Genomic DNA, 24,480 nt, shown 5'->3' with positions numbered 1-24,480 from the left:
TCAATTTAAAGGGGTACTCCACTGCTGGAGTACTTTTTGGCCCATGTTTACTTTGCATCTGCTGTATTTTATTTTATTTTTTAGTTACCTTTGTAGTTCTTTGTAGTTACCAGAGTAGTTCTCTGTACTCCTCTGTGGTAGCGACCACATTTTCACTTACACAGCGGGCACCATGTTGTGTTCGTGAGCTCCGTTTGTAGGTTGTTCCTCTGTATCGTATCATTCTCGTCATTCAATTGTTCGGAACACCTCTTTAATGTTTATTCATGTTTTGCTTTTGTTTCCTCCTTGCTGGGCTGCGGCTATCTCCTGGAGACGTCCTAATAGGCTCTCCTCAATGTCAGCCGTGAACGCATGCACAGATCCTTTTCGCATGCTATTGGTTGTGTACATAGATAGGCTAGTGACTGACATCTCTGTCAACGATGTATATGCATAGAGTGATGCGCTCTATGGGGGACATGTACTAGCAAGGACACTAAGGGTGCGTTCACACGTAGTAAATCAAGAGTTTTCACGTTGAAAAATTTACAAGAGGAAAGATCATTAAATTTTCGCGCAAAATTCGCGGGCAATTTGCACAGAAATGCGCACGGAAATGGGGGAGAAAGAAATGAAGGGTTTTTCAGCCATTTCCGTGTGAATTCCGCGGGAATTCAATGCAAATTGGGCGCAAATTGCGCGTGAATTCTGCGCGCAAACGATGTCAGGCGGAATTTTTTTTTACCATAGACTTTTATTGATTTGTGCTAGCGGATTCTGCTTGAAGAATGAACATGCTCATTCTTCAAGCAGGACGGAATTCAGCGTCGGAATTCCGCTAGCAGAATTTCCGCAGAGTAAACAGGACAGCGGAAATAACATTGAAGTCAATGGGCAGAGGAGATGTGCATTAATTTAGAGCGGAGAATTCAAGAGGAAATACTCGAGTAAATTCCTCTTGAATTACTCCGTGTGAACGCACACTTAGAAAGTGTCAGACGCTGGAGGATGCAGGAGCCAGCCCTCAGCACTGCAATACTACAACTACTCCCATCATGGAACAGAATCTGTCCCATGATGGGAAGTACCGCAGTGCTTAGGGACGGCTCTTGCCCATCCCCTGGCTGCGGGACTCTATTGGGACTGTTAGGACTACTACTCCCATCAAGGTCAGACTCAGTCCATAATGAGAGTTGTAGTCCTGGGACTGAAGGACAGATCACATCAGAGCTAGAAAGCTAGGATGAGTCGCAACAGCGTGAGCAAAGAGAAAAGCTCCATCCAGCAAAAAAGGGTGTAAACAGGCAAAAACATTATCATAACAGGTGGGGATAAGCTAATTAGGGAGGCTGGGTAAGAGCTGTAGTATAAACAACAAAGGGGCAAGAATAACGAGGGAAAGGGGCATCCAAAAACTCCAAAGACATGCCGGGAAATGTAGTTTGTTACAGCTCGAAAAGGAGGAAGTGCATGAAACAAGTAAAATGCAAAACAAAAATCCACGAGGAAACGAAAGCCCAACAGACATGGAAAAGCGCACGACGGAGCCGAAGGTACGCAAACAAACAGATTATTATCCAAAAATAACAGTCCCCAACAGAGTACCCCTTTAATAGAGAAACTGAAGACAAGCCACTATAAGAAACTTCTAAAAGCAAAACAAATAACCAAGAGATGGTAAAATCAAACAGGTCCAATTCTTGTGTCCCTAAACTTTTAATGTCAGGTGGCCACCATACACATTAAAGGGGTACTCCCGTGAAAACTTTTTTTGTTTAAATCAACCGGTGCCAGAAAGTTAAACAGATTTGTAAATTGCTTCTATTAAAAAATCTTAATCCTTCCAGTACTTTTTAGGGGCTATATACAGAAGAAATGCTTTTCTTTTTGGATTTTTCTGATGTCACCACCACAGTGCTCTCTGCTGTCCATTTTTGGAACTGTTCAGAGCAGGAGAAAATCCCCATAGCAAACATATGCTGCTCTGGACAGTTCCTAAAATGGACAGAGATGTCAGCAGAGAGCACTGTGGTCATGACATCAGAGAAATCCAAAAAGAAAAGCATTTCCTCTGTAGTATACAGCCCATAAAATGTACTGGAAGGATAAAGATTTTTTAATAGAAGTAATTTACAAATCTGTTTAACTTTCTGGCACCAGTTGATTTAAAAAAATAAAAATAAAAAAATAAAAAAATTAAGTTTCCACGGGAGTACAATGGGATATGCCAATGGACACCCTTGAAAAAGCATTTTCGCGTGCTTTGTAGTTACTATAGTATAAAACTACTATACTACTGTAAAACTACTTTCTTCATATGTCTATATTATTATTTTTTTTAGTTCTACAGCTTCTGTTATAAATAAAGTCAGAAAAACAATTCACTGATGGGTTTCTTATCTCATGAAGGACTATCTAGGCTGATTTAGAAGAACCATATTAAATATGACCTTTAAAGGGGTACTCCGGTGGAAAAAATTTTTTTTTAATCAACTGGTGCCAGAAAGTTAAACAGATGTGTATATTACTTCTATTTAAAAATCTTAATCCTTCCAGTACTTATCAACTGCTGTATACTACAGAAGAAGTGTTATTTTTTTTCTGGAATTCTTTTCTGTCTGACCACAGTGCTTTCTGCTGACACCTCTGTCCATGTCAGGAACTGTTAAGAGCAGAAGCAAATCCCTATAGCAAACCTCTCCTGCTCTGCACCGTCCCTGACATGGATAAAGGTGTCAACAGAAAGCAATGTGGTAACACTGAAAAGAACTCCAGAAAGAAATACAACTTCCTCTGGAGCATACAGCAGCTGATAAGTACTGGAAGGATTAAGATTTTTAAATAGAAGTAATTGATTGGTAAATGATTCGTACTCTGATTGGTCCCCGGTTATTAGTGGTGTACCCCAAGGTTCAGTACTGGGCCCGCTGTTGTTTAATTTATTTATCAATGATATAGAGGATGGTATTAACAGCTCTGTTTCTATCTTTGCAGATGACACCAAGCTTTGTAGCACGGTACAGTCTATAGAGGATGTGCATAAGTTACAAGATGACTTGGATAGACTAAGTGTCTGGGCATCCACTTGGCAAATGAGGTTCAATGTGGATAAATGTAAAGTTATGCATCTGGGTACTAATAACCTGCATGCATCGTATGTCTTAGGGGGGATTAAACTGGCAGAGTCACTGGTAGAGAAGGATCTGGGTGTACTTGTAGATCACAGACTACAGAATAGCATGCAATGTCAGGCTGCTGCTTCCAAAGCCGGCAGGATATTGTCATGTATCAAAAGAGGCATGGACTCAAGGGACAGGGACATAATACTCCCCCTTTATAAAGCATTGGTACGGCCTCACCTGGAATATGCTGTTCAGTTTTGGTCACCTGTCCATAAAAGGGACACTGCGGAGTTGGAAAGGGTGCAGAGACGCGCGACTAAACTAATATGGGGCATGGAACATCTTAGCTATGAGGAGCGATTAAAGGAGTTACAATTGTTTAGTCTTGAGAAGAGACGTTTAAGGGGGGATATGATAAACGTATATAAGTATATTAATGGCCCATACAAAAAATATGGAGAAAAACTGTTCCAGGTTAAACCCCCCCAAAGGACGAGGGGGCACTCCCTCCGTCTGGAGAAAAAAAAGTTTAGTCTCAAGGGGCGACACGCCTTCTTTACCGTGAGGACTGTGAATTTATGGAACGGTCTACCTCAGGAACTGGTCACAGCAGGAACAATTAACAGCTTTAAAACAGGATTAGATACATTCCTGGAACAAAATAAGATTAATGCTTATGAAGAAATATAAAATCTCATCCCTTCCCCAATATCGCGCCACACCCCTACCCCTTAATTCCCTGGTTGAACTTGATGGACATATGTCTTTTTTCGACCGTACTAACTATGTAACTATGTAACTATGTAATTTACAAATCTGTTTAACTTTCTGGCACCAGTTGAGTAAAACAAAAATAGTTTTCAACCAGAGTACTCCTTTAATCTTGTCATAAATAAGCTTAGAAGTTAGCTTAGGGGAAAAGATAAAGGCTGATAAGAGGCCCTTCAGAGAATTTCTTCTCTGGTAGACTTTACTGATGAAAAAAAGGTGTAGGACACAAACTAACCATTTTTTGTAATAAAGATCTATGGGAAAACAGTTTTTTGTATCATACAGAAAAACATATATTACAATATATTATATATATATATATATATATATATATATATATATATATATATATATATATACACATACATACATACACACACATACACACACACACACACACACATATCTATATCTTTTTTTTCTTACCAGGTAGGATGAGCTACTATATTGCAAGGCAATCCCAATTATTGGGCAATTGAAAACAATGTCAGCATGCCAGACAGCTGATCTAATAGTAAGAACGGTGGTGAAGGACTAATACTAAGTATATTATAGTGATAATAGAGATAGTATATCAAATTCATATCTTATATTGTACTAACATTTTCTTCAATGGTTCTCCACACACTGCCCCACAAATTATATTTTACTAGTATTCCATCTTGTCACGTGGGACAGTATACATTCAGCATTGGTTAGCAGGTGTGGAATTGCCCAAGAGTGCAGTAATTCAATGAGCGTCAGTCAGTGTCGTGGTGTAAAACTCTAAGAATTTACCCTGTCAAATCTAACAAAGCAAGAGGTTCAAATATCCTAGAGGCAAGTCTCCCCAAAGTTATGTAAACAAGGCAACACACGTCACACAAGTGTATCATGTATCAACATATGTAATATAGAACATATGCAGCATAACTACTACGTACATTGTCTTCAACAAGACTAGAAACTTGTGATAAGTTCAGGACAGCTGCATGGTAGGATGGTCCTCCAGATTCTAGTGCCAGTATATAATCCATGTATACATAACCATTCTTCAGACCAGTGACGATTGATGGTTTAAGAAATCGTGTATCTGATGGACATTTCCTTCAACACAATCAATGCAAATATGATATAATTTGACAATTATGCGACAATAAGTATTGTAAACCCAGAATGAGTGACATTTACCAACTCCACTAATACCGTAATTGTTGTGACATATGCACCATCCTCAGATGGTGGAGAGCTTGCCATCTAGTGCCACCTATTGGCGGTGGAACACCTACAAGTCAATGCTTGGCTGCCATAGTAACACCAGGTTGTAAAACATAGATCATCTGTACATCTGCACTTATTGTACGTTGGAAAAGTCACATTTTTGTATATAAATCTTATATCATGTCTGGAATACGTGTTAAAGAGGAATTAACCATTTAACATTCACAGTTAGGATACAACATAAGCACACAAAGAAAAAGCACTAAAAGGGCATAACCTTTGCAGCAAAGGGATTTTATCCAGATAAATAATGTTCTGGCTTCCCGAGCAGCAGACACAATAACATAACACAATCCATGAGTCAGCTTGTTGAGTCTTATCCAAGATCCTCATCAATGCTCTCATCCAGCACACCAAAGAGGAAACCATCCCTTATCAAGAGACATATATGGTGACAACACAAAAGTGTTACTTCATCAATATACAGATGCATCTGTATAATTGTTAGGAGTTCTAGCAAGAACATCCCCAGAGCTCCAAGATCAAAAGGTTCAATTATGAATAGTTACTGCTAGCTGAAACTCAACCCTATGTTAATATTATCTGTACAGCCGATGGCTGTCTGGGTTTGCTGGGAGTTGTAGTTTTGAAACATCTGGAGGTCCGCAGATTGAAGACCACTGAGGGCGGAGAGTTCACTCGAGTATAAGCCGAGGGGGGGTGTTTTCAGCATGAAAAATCGTGCTGAAAAACTCTGCTTATACTACGGCTTATGCGGTAAAAGGGGTTTTTCGAGACTGTAATATTGATGATTTCTTTGTAGGATAGACCATTAGTATCTGATCAGTCACAGCCACAACCAAATGTATGGCGCTATGCCTGGAAAAACAGCCACAGCCCCTTCATAAAGCAAGTCGGCACACTTGGCGGACTCACCATTCATCAGATAACCCAATAATGGGCCATTAAACAGTCCCAAAAAACCCTAAATGCATTTAAAATCAGGACCAATGAAGATGCATAGGGTACTAGCCTAAGAGCCCCATAGTAAGGACACAAGTTACATAGTTACATTCATTTGGGGTGATTACGCACAATGATAAAAAAAAACAGTCTACCAGCAGGTGTAACCCAGATCCAAATTAGAGTTGAGATAATCTGTAGAAAAATTCTCCGAATCCAAATCTAATAAATTGTAGGGGTGTGAATCGCCAAGAATTTGGCGATTCGATTCGAATCGCGATACCAGTGTGGCAATTCGATATATCCCGATATATCGCGATACCGTCTAGGTGACGATACATCGCGATATATCGCGATATATCGCCCACCTGGGAGCATTCATAGATCCCAAAAGACGCCGCTGTCAGCTTTGACAGCGGCGATCTAGTACTCCGGTGCTCACTTTTCTCATGTTATCCCGTCCGGGCTGCAAAATAAAATAAAACGCACTTTATCTTACCTGCCAACGAGCCCGCGGAGCTCCGGTACAGTCCGGTACAGGTGTTCGGTCCCCGGGCTGTATTCTTCTTACTTCCTGTTAGTCCGGCACGTCACATGGAGCTTCAGCCTATCACCAGCGGAGGCGGGACATCGCTGCGGCCAGTGATAGGCTGAAGCTCCATGTGACGTGCCGGACTAACAGGAAGTAAGAAGAATACAGCCCGGGGACCGAACACCTGTACCGGAGCTACGGGGGCTCGTTGGCAGGTAAGATAAAGTGCGTTTTATTTTGCAGCCTGGATAGGATAAAATGAGAAAAGTGCGCACCGGATACTCCTTTAATAGCCAGCCGCGGCGATTGCCGCATGCTGGCTATTAGCGGCGGCCCCCGGCTACTGAAATCAGCCGGGGGTCGCATAGTACGGAGCGGGCACGAGTCGGAGCCCGCTCCATAGCCGTGTCAGATCCGGCCTGCCCGGCTCCACAAATGTGGAACTTTTATCTCCTGATGCCCGGGACATGACATGCTGTTCCAGGCGTCCGCAGATAAAAATTCCACATCCCTAAAAGAATCGATTCAAAAATATTTTGAATCGATTCTGTATCGGCAAATGAAAAATCGCGATTATCGCGAGAATCGATTTTTTCTTACATCCCTAATAAATTGACAATGATTTATTTAGTCTTGTAAAAGTTTCTCCCCTTTACAAGTTTTCCCGAGAAAGAATAAGACAATCAAGATTAATTCTAGATTCCTCCAGAGAATCGGAACAATTGGAAAGTGGAATAACTTTTATATACCTAAATGAATTGAATCACGATACATTGGATTTGGAGAATCTTACTGTAGATAAACTCATCTCTTGATGTTCTTACATGTTGCGTGTGAATAGCTGTAAGCTCCAATAACTCTCCTCCAAAAGCAAAAAGATGACACACTATAGCTGTATCCCTATGCCCAGGCTGCAAAAATAAACTTTAACGCATGTTCCTACATTGGCCTTATGCTCTTCCTGGGGACGTGAACTTCGGACAGCTGTCAGCCTATCACCGGCCGCAGCGATGTTCCGCCTCGGCCGGTGATAGGCTGAGCCCACTGTGATGTAAGAAGCCGGCTTCTTAAATGACAGTGGGCTCAGCCTATCACTGGTCGAGGCGGAACATCACTGATAGGTGATAGGCGATAGGCTGATGGCTGTCCGACGTTCCATTCCCCAGCAAGCTGCTTCGGGCATATGGGGAAGGTGAGTTAAAGTTTATTTTGTTTTTCTTTTGCAGCCCGGGCATAGGGATACAGTATAGAGCAGTGGTCTTCAACCTACGGACCTCCAGATGTTGCAAAACTACAACTCCCAGCATGTCTGGACAGCAAACAGCTGTCCGGGGCATGCTGGGAGTTGTAGTTTTGCAACATCTGGAGGTTGAAGACTACTGGTATAGAGTGTCAGCGCCGGCGGCCGCAACAAACAGGAGGACGAGGAGAGCAGTGCTTGCGGGTGATATATGTGAGTAGTACCCTGATGGGGACAGCACAGCGCTGGGCTAATAATTAATGGGGGGGCAGAATAGCGCTCGCGGGTCACATGATTAGTTCCCCGATGTGGGGACAGCGCAGCGCTGGGCTGGCAACTCATTCCCGAGGGGGAGGGGCCAAACCGGTATTGCGGTATGGGTTAAAATTCATATCGTTCAACACAAAAATTTCGGTATTCGGTATGAACCGTTATACCGCCCAGCCCTAGAAGTAGCTACCCTTTAAATCAATGTATGACCATTAGGGAGTCTTATAAAATGATGGGATTAAATGGCAAACCAGAATCACTCCCACATGGGGAGAGATTCTTGCTCAGCATATAATCACCAGTCATGTTTCAAGGCCTATTAGAGTGAAACAGGTTACAGAAGGGAGCTAACTTTTTCCCTTCTGGAGGAAAGCCACTTTGCATACTCTGCACAGAACTATAGAAAAGGCCTACAATTGTATCCAGAATAATGAAAAGAATAAAACAGAATTAACATGAGAGCCCAATCAGTAATGTTACGCCAAGATGCATCAATAATAATACTACAGCCAGAAGCTCCATTCATACACTGATGAGTAACGAAGGACTCCGCCAGATGCAACAGAAATATGACCTAACAATGTAATAAACTTTCTCCTAATAGGGATAACCTCACCTCTGGAATGCAGACATTGATTCCTTGCTAACATTTAATTGTTTTGGATTAGGAGATTTCCATCTTGCAACAATAACCATTTATCCGTAACACAATCCCTGCGCCAATTCAAATATTTATGATTTGGATAAGGAAAGGCTTGTAGGAATAGGGAGACAGCAATATTTTTTTATATATTTTTTTGCATGTAGACAGAAGATTAGTATTTTATTACTCAAGTGATAAACGCTTAGTCATCAAGGAAATAATGACTTAGACCCAAACTAAGCAGGAGCAGAACTGTTGACCTATGTTTTATGACTATGGGAATAGCTGCTCCGGTGGGTTACATGTAGAGATTTCTTTTTTAGCATGATCAGAAAAAATGTCTCAATACCACGGGTGAAAGAATTAAAGGTATTGTGCAAAAAGGTGCCCAAAAGTAAGAAGACACCTACTAAAGTTCAATATGAGGCCCTGATTAAACTGCCAAACATCCACTATACAGGAGAGAAGGCTTGTTGGCCCCCCAAGCTCCTGTCCAGGAGATTTGGGTTTGGTCTTTCACATTTATATTTGCTAACTTTGTAGGGCCTGTCGAAAAGGCTTCATGTACAGGTTCTCACTAACCAATAAATAATAAATGGAGGCAAAAAACGAAATGTGGAATGTTCCAAGTGTCGAAACACGAGTCAAGGTGGTGATGGAGTGCAGCAATCCAGCTACAACAGGTCCCAATCACGTAACTGAGATTTCCACTTATTGCACTTTATGCTTATTCATGCTTTGGCACTATACATGTATAATTGATTTGTATAGAAGGGGTACCATAGTGCTCCTGCTGGGTGTTGCGCGCACCCCCCCCCCCTACATTTTCTTTGGGGTTTGGGCTTTAAGGAAGGGAATTTTTAATGGAAGGGGGTTCTGCCTAATATACTTATATGTCAGTTTTTGTAGGATGTCAGTGCTTAAAAGGGGTAATGCTATAAGAAAAAAAATTAGCTTTCGACGGGTTGCCAAGTCAAAAGTTTTGATCGCACCACGTATCACTCCCGAGCAATCACTAGTTTTAAGCCAGGACATTTAATCAAATCCAACCATTTGTCTGTATAAGCCTATGAGCTTAACCTTTTAATTTAACCCCTTCCTTGCTGTGCTGCTAATGTGCTGTTCACGAAAAATAGATTAAGGCTTCCCTTTTTAAAGGAGAAGTCTCATGAAGAAAAATTGTTTATCTTAAAGTGAGGAAGGGAAAGTTATATCACGGTGTAAGTCACTTACATTAGCAATCATAAATGGAAACCAGCCTTCTCCACATTCCTCGGTCAGACAGGTAGTTCAGTAGTTCTATCAATCTGCTGACTTGCAACCCCCTTTCAGCCTGGTATCGGCAGCATTCTTGGGTTCATGATGTCATGATATTCCAAAAAACCCTGCGCTGCACAGAGTTCAGCCACCTGCCCTGTACACGGCCTGGGCCTGTCCCATCTAATATATATTCAGTTTGCCTGAGCAGGAAACAGGGACGGGAACACTTCATCCTCACAGGCGTCTGAATTTCGGAGATTGCCGCGATGCATGCAGGGAAATGTAGTCTGTAGGACCACGCGCACCACTTTCATAAAACTGAAGTGACCGATATTTCACAGCTTGACAGCTTGATAGCAGGAGAACGGGGGATTGAACAGACATTCTGGACATGGCGGAGGCATGGTAGGAGCATTTACTTTTGGATACTTCTTGTTTTAATTTTACTATATTGCACATCTCCATCAGATGGTGCAGCTCTTACCCATCACTCACAGAGAGGGGACTCCTTTAACCTAAAGAAATCAAAAACAAACCCCACAAAAATACTGTTGACAAGTACTCTAAATTACCTCTATGGGGAGAAAATGTGCAAAACTTGCTGCCTCTACCATGGCCATTTCTTGCATTATGACTGATATCCTGGAAGTAGCAGGTTTAGCGCTTTCTCCTGCCAAAAGAGAACAGTGTAAAAGTTGTTCAGTTTATATACATACTGGGTGCAGCACCATTTCTGCTTTGCATTTGGGCAAGGGAAACGTAAAGTAATTCTCCTCCTACTCCTGTTTCTCAGGATGGGAAGATGGAAACATTTACTAACACCAATATAATAGCCATGCTCAATTCAACAGATGTTCTGGAGCCATAAAAAGAGGGGGGGGAAAAAAAAACATTTTCCTCCCTCATTAGATCCGAAATTCACTTGAAGAATAAATCCGTAAAGGTTTTTCTCCACGGTTCAGAAGAGATGACAGTTTCTATGTTTCATCAATTTGCAAAGAGCCAAAGTTCGGCTCCTCTCGGGGGCAGGATGTGAAGTCACCGCGAAAGGCACCTAACGCATATCGTGTCAGCTGGCGCAGGTTAAAAGGCTTCCATCTCTGGCAATGCTAATTGTTCTAGGCTTAATAGGGTGTCTAATTGAGCATTAAGCTGCATAAGAAAGACAAGTAAAAGAAATGACTTGGAAAGTGCATAAAAAGTGATGAAAAATATGTACGGAGTAACTGACTTTAGTCTGGAAGCTTATATTTACAGGGAAGGTGTGGGGATTAGGTGATGATTAAGTTATTTTTAACCATCATTTGGAACAATAGAATATTAAATAAAAAAAATATTGTAGTCTTCTTACACTGGGTCCCAATTTGGACCTACTATTTTGAACATATCCTGAAGACTTAAAATTTTAATAAATCAACTCAGTTCTGATTTTAAGTCAATCCACTTTCAACTCATGGAAATAGGTCTAAAAAAAAAATGCACTTTGAATAAAAAATGCATCAAAAGAAGCCCATACTGCAAACTTACTCCAACCACTAATGAGGCTTAGCCGTTTAGGGAGCTGAAGTCTAGTCAGGTGATAGATAGATAGATCAGCAGGTGAGCTCATTAGGAGAACTGGAGTGATAAGACTCCACTTACTCTCTCTGTAAAGCCAAAGGAAATTCAGGCAGCAATGGGAAATCGTTTCAGGAAACCAATCCTTCAAAATCTGCTTAAACAGGTAAGCAAAAGGAATATTCAAGAACCTCTACATTATTCTGCTCCAATAACCTATTCTGCACTAAGTAGGTTAAAAAAAAGTATATAGTATATCGTATATACTCGAGTATAAGCCGACCCGAATATAAGCAGAGGCCCCTAATTTCACCCCAAAAACCCAGGAAAAGTTATTGACTCGACTATAAGCCTAGGGTGGGAAATACATCATCCAGACCCCCCGTCATTAACACCCTCATCATCATCACCCTGTCATCACCCCCACTTCATCATCCCCCTTCATCATCACTGCCTGTCATCATCCCACACACCCCCACTTCATCATCACCACCTGTCATCATCCCACACCCCCCTTCATCACCGCCTGTCATCATCCCCCCCCCCCCTCCCCCCCCGGATGATGAGGTCGAACCCCCCCGCGATCTGAAACTTATCCCCTATCCTTAGGAGAGGGGATACGTTTTTCAGCACTGGACTACCCCTTTAATCCTTTCAGTACTTATCAGCTGCTGAAGTGGAGTTGTTCTTTTCTGTCTGACCTCAGTGCTCACTGCTGACACCTGTCTGTCTGAGGAACTGTCCAGAGCAGGATAGGTTTGCTATGGGGATTTGCTCCTGCTCTGGACACTTGCTGAGAAAGACAGAGGTGTCAGCAGAGAGCACTGTTGTCAGACAGAAAAGAACAACTCAACTTCAGCAGCTGATAAGTACTGAAAGGATTAAGATTTTTTTTTAAAGAGAAGTAATTTACAAATCTATTTAACATTCTGGAGCCAGTTTCTCAGAAAAATTTTTTTTCACTGGAGTACACCTTTAAGTCTCCTAGACAAGGGGAATAACAAAAAGAGACAACTGCAGTAACTAATCTACTGATATAGTAAAGCTTTCACAACACAAAAAATAAGGAAGTGATTCCTGACAGACATGAAACCCACCATTAATAATCACACTCACAGCAGTTCTAAATGACGGTACTTATCTGGCAACACTTTCCAAGACACAAACAAACACAATAAAACAATACTACAAATCATCAAGCAGATGGTACAACCATAAAACAGTCAGGGGTGCCAAGGGGTTGGGAAGAGTGTGAGAGCTTTTTGGAACTTATTTCATTAGTAAGTTGCATAAGTTTGACACTACCATTTTGCTACACACCATGATTGTAGCCCAGTCAATCTGAAGGTTCAAGTGATAGATGTTGTCCCACAATCACCCAGAGGAGGAAATTGGGACAAAACTCTCCTCCAGAGGGAGGCAGAATGGACCTTTAGATTAGATACTGTCAAGCCAAAAGGGCTTAATGACTTCATTTCATATGCCTGTTTTATATAACACCTCCCCTTTCTTGTCTCTAGGCTTACCAATAACTATTATATCTTACTGAGACAAAGATGACGTGGGCAGCAGACACTCATGGATAAAAACAACAATTTAAATGTGAAAAACAAATTAACTAATACTCAAGTGTCTTGCAATTAGTCACAAATGAAATCTCTAGATGTCACTTGCAAAGAACTAGAGTGTTTAAGTACATATATGGTTAATAATATACCTGTCTGAGAAGACGGTCCCGATCGGCATCAATATCGAGATCTGAAACGCGAACCACTGGTGTCTATAGTTTCCCAAGTCAGAACGAGGCGTGAAGCGCTACCTGACGTCACATACCTCCTCCCTTTACAGCGTGATATCTCAGATCCTCGGGATGGGTCAGGGGCGCGTCTATGACGCGTATGACCCAGACTGAGGGAGTCATGTGATGTAGGGGGAGGAGCTAACCAGCTTAAAAACCAGCGCGAACCAGATATTCTTTGTACGGCCGCCACCAGAGTCGCACATACAGAAATGAGCACATGGATCAAACTATAATAAAGAGCCAAGACGCCGGTCCCTGATGATTGATGGCAAAGGAAACGCGTAGGACCCCTGCTCTGGACATGATAAGATATGTAACTATGCTGCTTTATTAATGCATTTGTTATTGGATTAGATGAAGGACAGCTGCAGCACATAGGGCTAAGTGCAATGACTATGGATGGATGCTGGAACCAATAGCTTGTACTGCTGCTTACTGCAAGTTATCTGCAGCTACTGAATTAAGTGCAATATATAACTGCTGCACAACTGAAGGGCTAAGTGCAATGATATAAATTTTGCTTTGGTGCCAACTCTATAATCTGCTGCTATATATCTCTGCTGCTATGTTGGAAAGTGCAATACCTACTGTTGCAGAATTGAGTACAATGACGGTATGCTGCTAAGATATGTGCTATCTATTGCTGCTTGTTGACGCTGCTACTAGGATTTCTGCTGCTATGCTGGAAAGTGCAATACTAATTGCTGCAGAACGGAGTGTTATGATGATATGCTGCTAAGATATGTGCTATCTATTGCTGCCTATGTATGCTGCTATCAAGGCCTTGTACCACTGGGATATATTGACTAGCAGAGTCATTACTGCACTATGACAACCACTATCTATGCTGGAAGACGCACCTTATGCATGCACCTTTGTTGAAGGAAGATCAGCAGTAGTGATCTAATGACTATTTATACATAGTAGCCCTACGACTACAGTACTCCTTCATTTTTCTAGGACTGCCCAATAGCAGATATTTGAGCTTCTACTAGCGATATCTCTTATTAATGGTGGCGGTCCGTTAATATTTTGTGCACTAGATTTTTTGTTTGTTTGTTTTTTCTTGGTTATTTTACTAGCTACTATTAAAAGTGAAGTTTTAATCATATCTGCAATATAAGGTTCCCTTTCGCTTTATTGGAAAAAATTTTTGGGAGACCTAAACCTTTAGCTAGAAGCTATATCAAGTATACTCATGACACTACTATGGTCATTGATATGACTATGAAAAACATTATCTAGAAATACTGCAATATTTCTTTTTAACATTGCACAACTACTCTCTTAGAGAATCTGGCAGCTATTTCACCAACACTGACCCAAAATATTGAGCTATAGTGCGGGTAAATAGCAGTAAAAAAGTGTAAATTACATGTTCACGTTACGTATATCTGAAGTTCTGCCCATTAGGAGCTCTTTGCTATAGCGCTCCAGAATGTACTGGCGGTAAGGAGCTTCTAACTGGCATTGAACATTGCCACAGGCAGAGAAGCAGACAGGGCCTGTAATAGACTGCTGTGTACTCAAAACTTCTGTAGCAGCTTTAGTTCTTTTTTTTTTTTGAAGTACCCATTAAACTGTGAAAAGATGAGGACAATCCCTTAAAGCCAATGTGCCTTGTAACTTGTTCAGTATCAAAAATTCAGTGTTCTTGATCTAAGCCATGTGACAACAAATTTTCTGCTCTAACAAATGAAAAAAATATATATATATAAACTTACATAGCAGATATAGAGTAGACTATCATAATTATATAAAGTGAAGAATAAGAAGAAGAAAAAAAAAATCAATGTCACGATGCAATTTTATTTTTTTCCACATATGGTTTTTACTCAATTTCAGCATTTTTTTTCACTGGCTTTGCATACAGACATCACGAGTATCTCAGTTTAGCAGAGCAAAGAAAAATGCTGAATGGAAACTTTAACTCACAACACTTGTGCTGTGCAAAGCCAAAAAGGAAAAAAAAAAGTTCAACATTTCTGAACTTTAAGTGCTTGCTAAGGTGCAAACAAAAATGTTCATAAAATATTTAGATGGTTTAAAGAAGGTTTACGGTAAAAAAATATAAAAAAATAAAAAAAATAAAAAATAAAGGGTGCAGTATAGGTTATTATTATGATGGATAATGGGTAAAGTGGAGACTTTTGTGTATGCCTTTTGCTTTACCTCTTTTGCACATGTGGCAGGCATGGGATAAGCTTTATTTTGGTTTACAAATAATAATAATAGTTCTTTATTTATATAGCTCACACACATTCTGCAGCGCTGTACACAATGATGTGGGTTCTGTGATGTCGCTCTGGCGATTGATTATTGCTTATTATAGCTGATCATCTCATTAGGCTGCTGGTGCTGGAGATCACCCAGAAGTATTCATTAGACTCATAAGTGTGTTGGATTCAGTTCACATATTGCAGTTCTGATACTTTTCACTTTACTCAAAGTACCATATGCTTTTGAGATGAATATTGCCATTTAGAGAAAGTGGTGTTGTATGAGGATTTCACGTCTTTAAGCTGTGTTCACACAAACTTACTACAGCATTTTAGTTGTTTTTGCAGCGATTTTCCACAAGTGTGGTAAAAATTGTATTTACCATATTTTGCACAATTGCCATACATTCTTCTTTTTTGCCATGATTTGGGAAAATTAATCACAGACGTTGGCTGTCTGGGCAGGCTATGAACTGTAGTTCTGCCACAGCTGAAAAACACACTGGTTGGGAAACACCGCTGTATGCATTTAAATTTGAGAGTTGTGCAACTTTAGGCTAATGAGCCCAGTCAGAAATACAGATCGCTGCAGCACCATATGGGACCATGTCTAGGCATTTGGAATATTTATTGTTTATCCAAGATGTGATGTCATTCAAAGGGGTATTCCAGAATTTTTATTTATTTGACTATGCTACAGGGGCTGTAAAGTTGGTGTAGTTCATAATATAGAGTCTGTACCTGTGTGTGACTGTTTTCTCACAATTCTTCTGTGATTTTCACCCCAATATTTATTTCTACCAGCATACAAAATGACTGTTGTCTCGGATTTTTCCCAGCTTGCAATGCAGCCGAGACCTGACTCACTAGTCAGCTGATGACAGGGAGCCTGTCTGCTTCAATGGGTGGAGGGATCAATCTGCAATTAATGCAACGGCTGTAGGCACCCAGATTGAAAACCACAGGTCTTTTGTTTCAATGGGTGGGGTGGCTGATGTGTGAGAGGGAGGAAAATGGCATTGTGGGATTTGTAGTAAAAAAAAAAAACATAAGTCAAACAGGAAATACAAGTTCACTAAAAGCTAGCCACAGTGTTCTGGTAATCTCACAACATAGCCATTTAGCCCCAAGACAAGCGCTGATCCTTCCTAAGCATGTCCATTACTGTCTGCCAGGTACATACTAAAATCACCTTATGGTGGATAACCCCTTTAAGTCTGGGTAGGGTTATATACTATTTATACATTTTTGGTATGTGTTATGCCTGAGGAAGGCTGTGGTGTACAGAGCCAAAACAAAAAAATCTGTGGAGTGTTTTGTGATCCACTGCCTTTAGCCTCCTTACTGTAGGGATTTTTGAACTAGCAGTGACTGCACCCTGAATGTCTAAACCCTGTAGCTTTGCTAAGCACCTTCCCAAGCCTTCTTACAGACCATTGATTTTTTACTTTTTGTAATGGCTTTAAAGGGGTACTCCGCCCCTAGACATATTATACCGTATATAAAGGATAGGGCATAAGATGTCTGATCGTGGGGGTCCTGCCACTGGGGACCCCCACAATCTCTCCTGCAGCTCCCCTGGTCATCTGGTGCATGGAGCGAACTTCGCTCCGTGCCTTATGACTGGCGATGCTGGGCAGAGGCTCGTGATGTCACGGCCCCGACCCCTCGCGACGTCACGTTCCACCCCTTAATGGAATTCTATGGGACGGGCGTGGCTGCCCCGCGCCCTCAATGCAAATCTTTGGAAGGGGCTTGCATTGAGGGGGCGGGGCAGTGATGTCACGAGCCTTCAGCCACTGCATCACCAGTCATCAGGCACGGAGCAAAGTTCGCTCTGTGCACCAGACGACCGGGGGTGCTGCAGGAGAGATCGTGGGAGTTCCCAGCAGCGGGACCCCTGCGATCAGACATCTTATCCCCTATTCTTTGGATAGGGGATAAGATGTCTAGGGGCAGAATACCCCATTAAAGCATACCTATCATTTCAGGTGACTTTTCAGATAAGTTGCCCTGTGTGTGTGTGTATCTTAGAAGCAGAACAATTCCTAGCCATTATTTAACTTGCATATGGTATTTTTCAGCAGATTTCTGCTCTGCAGGCTTAAACTCTAAGTTGAAGTTTTTCCAGAACTAGTGGGTGGAGCTCTCTCCTCCCTGCTTCAGACTTGTATTGCTTGTCTAAGGAAAAATTTTTGGAAAACCGCCACTGCAGTTTTTGAGCAAAAGTCAGAAGTGGATCCACAAGGGAGTGTAAGTCCTTCCTTTATATGTCCTGTTCCTTATGAATACACTTCTGGCTTTGGCTCAAAAACTGGAGAGGCAGTTTTCCAAAAACTACCAGAAAAAAAACCAAGTGGAAACTTAGCCTCACAGACACAGGACAAAGTTGGGCCGATTTTCAGAGAAGATTTCAACAGTAGAAGTGGTAAGGGGAGAAAGTAGTGTTCTTGTCTATCAAAATAACAAATTTTCCTATATTCGCTTACACTATTGAACTATGCACAGTTTGTCCAAATGACAGTGCATATTTAAGAAAGTGGCATCAAGTTTGCCGATCTTCACATATTAATATACAAGCTAAAATAATGTGCCAACTTATCCCTAAAGTAATCCCAGCGACAGAAAAAACACCAAGCAAGTCTTGTTATTGAAAGACAAAAGGACGCCCCGAGAAAATCCCCTTCAACAACAGCGGCCAAAGAACATTACTAGCGGCTCCATATCCGAGACTGGACAAACAAGGCTATCAAATTGCTTTGTGCTGGTTATTAGGTCAGGAAAAAAAGTGCTCGCCTCCTACCAAGTTTCACCCCACATCAGCAGTCCGGTGCCTTTGATGTGTCAGGCATGCATGATTTGTGCCGTCTATCACACAGGGTGCTCCAGGGTCACCCTTATCCTGATTCTTGGCCTCCACATAACTAAGGCCATGAAAATAACACAGATTTATTAGAAGGGATTAAACAGACATCTGTGGGGAGCTCGCAGACAGACTGATCTGGTATGAGGCAATCTCTCATCTTAAAAAAACACCTCATAGAAAAAAAGCAGGATGCAGGATTTTGTGGATTTGGGTCTCATAAACTAGGTTTACACAGGACAACAGATTGATCTACCAGGAATTTCAGATCACTAACATTATTGCTTTATGTGACCGATACGGAAAAAAAAAAGATGTAATTCTGACTAAAACAAGTTGGGTGCCAGTGAAAGAAGATCTTGACACCAACAAGGAAAAAGGATTATTTATTGTAAAAGCAGGGAGATTATAGAACTCTTCGCCAGATGAAGAGAATACATGTTCAAAGACACCTGGATGACTAGTAGAACAACATTACAGGGTATAGCTTAGTACATTTGTAAACTAGGTTCCCTGTACCGGGGATAAGGATTGTCACATTTGGAGTTTTTTTTCCCTAAAATGAGGGAAATTTTTTGTTAACATTATGTTTTTTTTCATTCTTCTGGATCAACACTTGAGGATAACAGGTTGGACATGTCCTTTTTCAGCCTTGCAGATGATGTTACTCAGGGGTGTGGAAATTTAAAAAAAAACTACTTGTCCAAGGGACTAAAGCGGAACACAATCTACTTGTCCCTCAAGAAAATCCACTTGTCCTGGCAGATAAAATAATTTTCACCAAAATAGTCTGATTCCCCCCACTAGACCACCAGGGATGGTTATAAGATCCTTTAGACACTGCTGTCAGCGATGATCTAATGGTTTAATAGGCGATCGCAGTATGTCAGGATATTAGCGGAGGGAGAGCTGTAGATCCTCTTACACCCCAGACAAGCCCAGAAAAGTCTACATGTAACTTTTTGATCACCTTATAAAAAATTTCTCATATGAAGTGACCAAAAATGAGCAATTCTGGACAATTTTTTACATTTCCACCGTTCCCCGTACGATTTAATTAACATTATATTTTAATAGTCTGGACATTTCCACATGCAGCAATACCACTTATGTTTATTTTTGTACATTATTTTTATTTAAAGAAAATTGGAAACTTTTATTAGGAAAGGGGCTTATTCACATGTATACGCACTTTTTAAAATATTTTAATCACTATTTTCCAGTCTCAATAGGGACTTATGTGTTACTGGGGGGGGGGGGGGGGGGTTCTGCTTCTCCTGTTTATATGGTGCATTTTGTGTCAGAAAATGCTGGAAGTTGCATTTAGTTAGTAGATAACTACAACTCCCAGCATGCCCTGATACAGTCTATGGTTGTGTGGGTGTTGCAGCATGTTGCACTGTATAGTAGGACAGTTAAGGTTATTGTGTAACATGCTGGGAGTTGTAGTTTTGGTTTGTGTCAGCTGCAGAGCCATAGGATGTGTCAAGGAATACTGGGAATTACAGTTAGTAACTACAACACCCAGCATGCCCTGATGCAGCCTATAGCTCTGCAACTGACCTGAACCAAAACTACAACTCCCAGCAGGTTACACTTTATAGTTCTACAGTTTAGGTTATGGTCCAACATGCTGGGAGTTGTAGTTTTGGTTTGGGCGTGTTTGTGTGCATCCGTGGGGCTCTTGGTTGGTGGGTGAGTATGAAGGGGCAGGATTCTGGGGGTGCAATTTAGTGCGGGGGCCACTAAAAATAAATAAAATTAGATGGTACAACTGCCCTAATGCCCGACGTGACAGTCTGCTCCTATACAAAACATTCATACATACACATCATACATGCACCAGCCACTGCCCCATATCATACATACAAACACCCCCCCGCCACTGCCCCCCCCCCACATCATACATTACATACACACATACTCACACCATACATATACACCATACATATACACATATCATACATGCACCAGCCACTGCCCCATATCATACATACAAACACCCCCCCCCCCCCCCGCCACTGCCCCCCCACATCATACATTACATACACACATACACTCACACCATACATACACACATCATACATTACATACACACACACACACATCACACTTAGACATCATACACACATTATACATTACATACACATCACACATAGACATCATACACACATTATACATTACATACACATCACACAGACATCATACACACATCATACACACATCATACATTACATACACATCACACATAGACATCATACACACATACACTCACACCATACATATCCACCAGTGTTTCCCAACCAGGGTGCCTCCAGCTGTTGCAAAACTACAACTCCCAGCATGCCCAGGGCATGCTGGGAGTTGTAGTTTTGCAACAGCTGGAGGCACCCTGGTTGGGAAACACTGATATACACCATCCATTTGCACACATCATACATACACCTGCCCCCATCATACATTACATACACACATCACACATACACTCACACCATTCATATACAACCACCCTTCCTGCCGCCGCCGCCTGTATTCTTGGTCTCCTCACCTGAGCCGCCATGAGTGGACATCAGAGCTGTAGTCCCGGCCGGTGTGAGGTGAGATTTCCATCCTCTCTCCTCTACCCTCCCCCTGCTCTGTGTTTTCCCCGTGCAAACATGCAACCTCTCCGTGGTGGATTAGGTCCTGTCTAGACAGAGCAGGGGGAGGGAGGGGGAGAGGGAGGGGGAGGAGGGAGCTGTGTGCGGGGGATGGAGCTGTGCACGGTGCTGTCAACGTCCTTTCTCTCCCCCTGCTGTGTCTTCTGAGCTCCGTCCATCCTCCGGGAGTGGAGATAAGGGGGCTCTGCAGTCAGCTGGAGGCCGCCGCCCCCTCCATGCCGGTATGAGGTGGAGACTTCCATCGGCTCCTGCGCCTCACACCGACATTAAAGAATAATAAGGGGGGAGTCTGTCTGTCCCTGCTCGCCCGATACAGGGCTAAATCTATAAACAATTCACCTGCCCGGCACCCAAAACTACTTGTCCCGGGCGTCGGGCTATAGGATTTCCACATCCCTGTTACTATCCCAATATTAAAAGAAGAGCTTTCATTTGACACGAGAAGATATATGAAAAATAAAATTAGATTAATAGGAAGAGATCGGTATCTGTGAACCTGATAGATTATAGTGTACAAGGCTCCAAGCATTAAGCAGTAACCCAGCAGCCAGAAGAACAAAGAGATTGTCCAGTGACCATTTAACAAAAGGTACACTGAAAACTGATCAACGAAAAGGGGTTCTACCCCAAGCCAAATGGCCAATTAAGGGATATAGACAGAGGGGATCCCAGATTTTGGACTCCTGTTTGCAACCCCGACCAGAAAGGCAGTTAGCATCAGAACTATAGATGAGCGAACTTACAGTAAATTCGATTCGTTGCGAACTTCTCGGCTCGGCAGTTGATGACTTTTCCTGTGTAAATGAGTTCAGCCTTCAGGTGCTCCTATGGGCTGGAAAAGGTGGATACATTCCTAGGAAAGAGTCTCCTAGGACTGTATCCACCTTTTCCAGCCCACCGGAGCACCTGAAAGCTGAACTAATTTATGCAGGATAAGTCATCAACTGCCGAGCCGAGAAGTTTGCGACGAATCGAATTTACTGTAAGTTCGCTCATCTCTAATCAGAACCTTTCCTGGACTGTATTACATTGAGTACCAGTCTTTGGTCACCTATAATACTACCTCAAGTAATTGCTGTGGGTCTTGCACCAAACGGAGGATTTTGTCAGGAAAAGTTGTTGCCTGCTGCTGATTTTTCTTGCCTCTAGTTGTGCAGGGTAAATGTAGTGTTATATGGTGACTCACATATTAAAGAGGGTTGTCTGTAGTAAAAAATTATTTTATATTCATGAAGAGCAACCATAAACAGAATGTTGTGTCCCAAAATCAAACGTCAATGAATCATCAACTATCTTGATCAGCAGCAGTAATCTATCCCATCTGATTTTACATACATTCACCCCAAAGTTGCCCCCATAGAGTAGCAAGGGTTACCTGCACACTTTTTTATGCAATCTTTATTTTCCAAACATATAAATATTTCTGCTATGTCCCACTGTGTCAGCGTAGTGACCTGGGGTGCGCTGTGCTGCAATGCCTCTCTGCACTACATTAGGGTGGCTTTGATTGGCACACAAGGTTCAGCAGCCCTGTGTGTTCTGCCCACGGACTCGTGGTGATCTGAGAACCTGTCAGACACGCCACATATACGGGCATTGCAATCCCTAGAGACAGAGAGCTTGCTTCCAGCCTCTAGTGACAGCCCCCACTGGCAGAGCTTACACAGACCTGACACACAGGGCTCCCATCAACAGATTAGCACTGTGTGTCAATCAAAGCGTCGTGATGTAGAGGAGACCACTGGCCACGTCTCTATGACACCGCTGGACACTGAATGAATAAAGAATGTGGTGAATGTATGTGACAGATGCTCTTTAAGTATCTTTAACTATTAATTATCTTTAATATGAAAAAATGCTATTCTTATCTAAAATGTCTCACTTACCTTATACATTACTCAGAACATGTCCACGGCTCCAGCCACAGAAAGTAACACTGTATCAATCATTCCTGAAATACAAAAACGATAAATATTACAATGCTAGTATAAAAGACAAGACATACTGTATGTCTTCTGGAACAAAAAACATGTATACCGAGTACAAGCGCTGAAACTACTATTATAGTTTTGGCACTTGAAATTATAATTATTTTTTTTTTATAATGTCATGTGATCGCAGAGGTGGCTCTATACTTTGTAGAGCCATTAAGTAGTGTTTCCCAACCAGGGTGCCTGTATCTGTTGCAAAACTACAAATCCCAGCTGGGATTTAATCAACTGGTGCCAGAAAGTTAAGCAGATTAGTAAATGACTTCTATTAAAAAATCTTAATCCGTCCTGTACTTATCAGCTGCTGTATACTACAGAGGAAGTTCTTTTATTTTTGAATTTCTTTTCAGTCTGACCACAGTGCTGACACCTCTGTCCTTGTCAGGGACTGTCCAGAGCTGGAGAGGTTTTCTATGGGGATTTGCTTTAAAGCAAAGGCTTCCGTGATCGTAATGCCGCAGTGCCAGCATGGAAATTGCTGGGGTCCAAGCGGCGGGGCCCCCCACGATCAGACAGGTTATCCCCTATCCTTTAGATAGGGGACAATATGTCTAGGGGTGGAGTACCACTTTAAAGGGGTACTCCAGCCCTAATACATCTTATCCCCTATCCAGAGGATAGAGGATGAGAGGTCAGATCGCGGGGGTCCCGCCGCTGGGGACCCCCACAATCTGTCATTCAGCAACCAACTTTGCGAGCTCTTTGCAGCGTTGGAGGCTCCGAGTGTGCAGCATGACAATCACAGGGCCGGAGTATTGTGACGTCACAACTCTGCCCCCGTGTGACATCACGCCCCGCCCTCTCAATGCAAGTCTATGGGAGGGGGCATGATGGAGTACCCCTTGATGCCCCCCTTAGTTTCCTCTAATAAGTCCCCTCCAAAAAGAAAAATCTCACCTTCCCTCTGCTAAGACCTCTGCATCAGAGGGATATATTTTTTTTATATTTTTTAAATGGAGGGGACCTATTGGGGCAAACTTTCTCCTTGCCTACTGATTGTGTGGGCGAAGCAATATATGCAAGTATCGGGGACATTAGTACAAGTATATCCGGTATCAGCACAGATACCAGTATTGGGATCTTTCTACACAGGATAGGTGGTAAAAGACCCCAACATGATCACAGAAAAACATCTGCAAGGTCCAGGCTTCACCATGTTTCTGGCCCAGTACACAAAAAGAGATTTCAAAGCCCTGCAGTAATATTCTCTAGTAATATTCCCATAGATTGAGACAATAATTGGTCTATCCATATTGTAGGGTTGTCTGTACGTGGTTGAGTGACCAAGGATTTCTCAATGAAACAATGCTCACAAGAAATTCCAATGATACTTGTAAAGGAGATGTGGTTGGTTTCTTCTTGTGGTTCAGGAAATGTATGAGGTTTTGTTAGCTTTATCTTTTGCT

At 42.0% G+C, this 24,480-nt stretch overlaps 1 protein-coding gene across 1 annotated transcript in view; it reads right to left on the bottom strand.

Annotated features, from left to right (window-relative positions):
- The window catches only part of LHFPL2 (LHFPL tetraspan subfamily member 2), a 147,527-nt gene that overhangs the window by 62,424 nt on the left and 60,623 nt on the right, over window positions 1–24,480 (bottom strand). The window contains exon 2 of the mRNA XM_056541608.1: window positions 22,970–23,034. The gene's annotated coding sequence lies outside the window, so the exon portion shown is untranslated. The remainder of the gene's footprint in view (window positions 1–22,969; window positions 23,035–24,480) is intronic.

Source organism: Hyla sarda, chromosome 1 (genome assembly GCF_029499605.1).
Source record: "Hyla sarda isolate aHylSar1 chromosome 1, aHylSar1.hap1, whole genome shotgun sequence".
NCBI lineage: Eukaryota > Metazoa > Chordata > Amphibia > Anura > Hylidae > Hyla > Hyla sarda.
The sequence above is the reverse complement of the archived record's forward strand: the minus strand, read 5'-3'. Positions and strand labels throughout refer to the sequence as shown.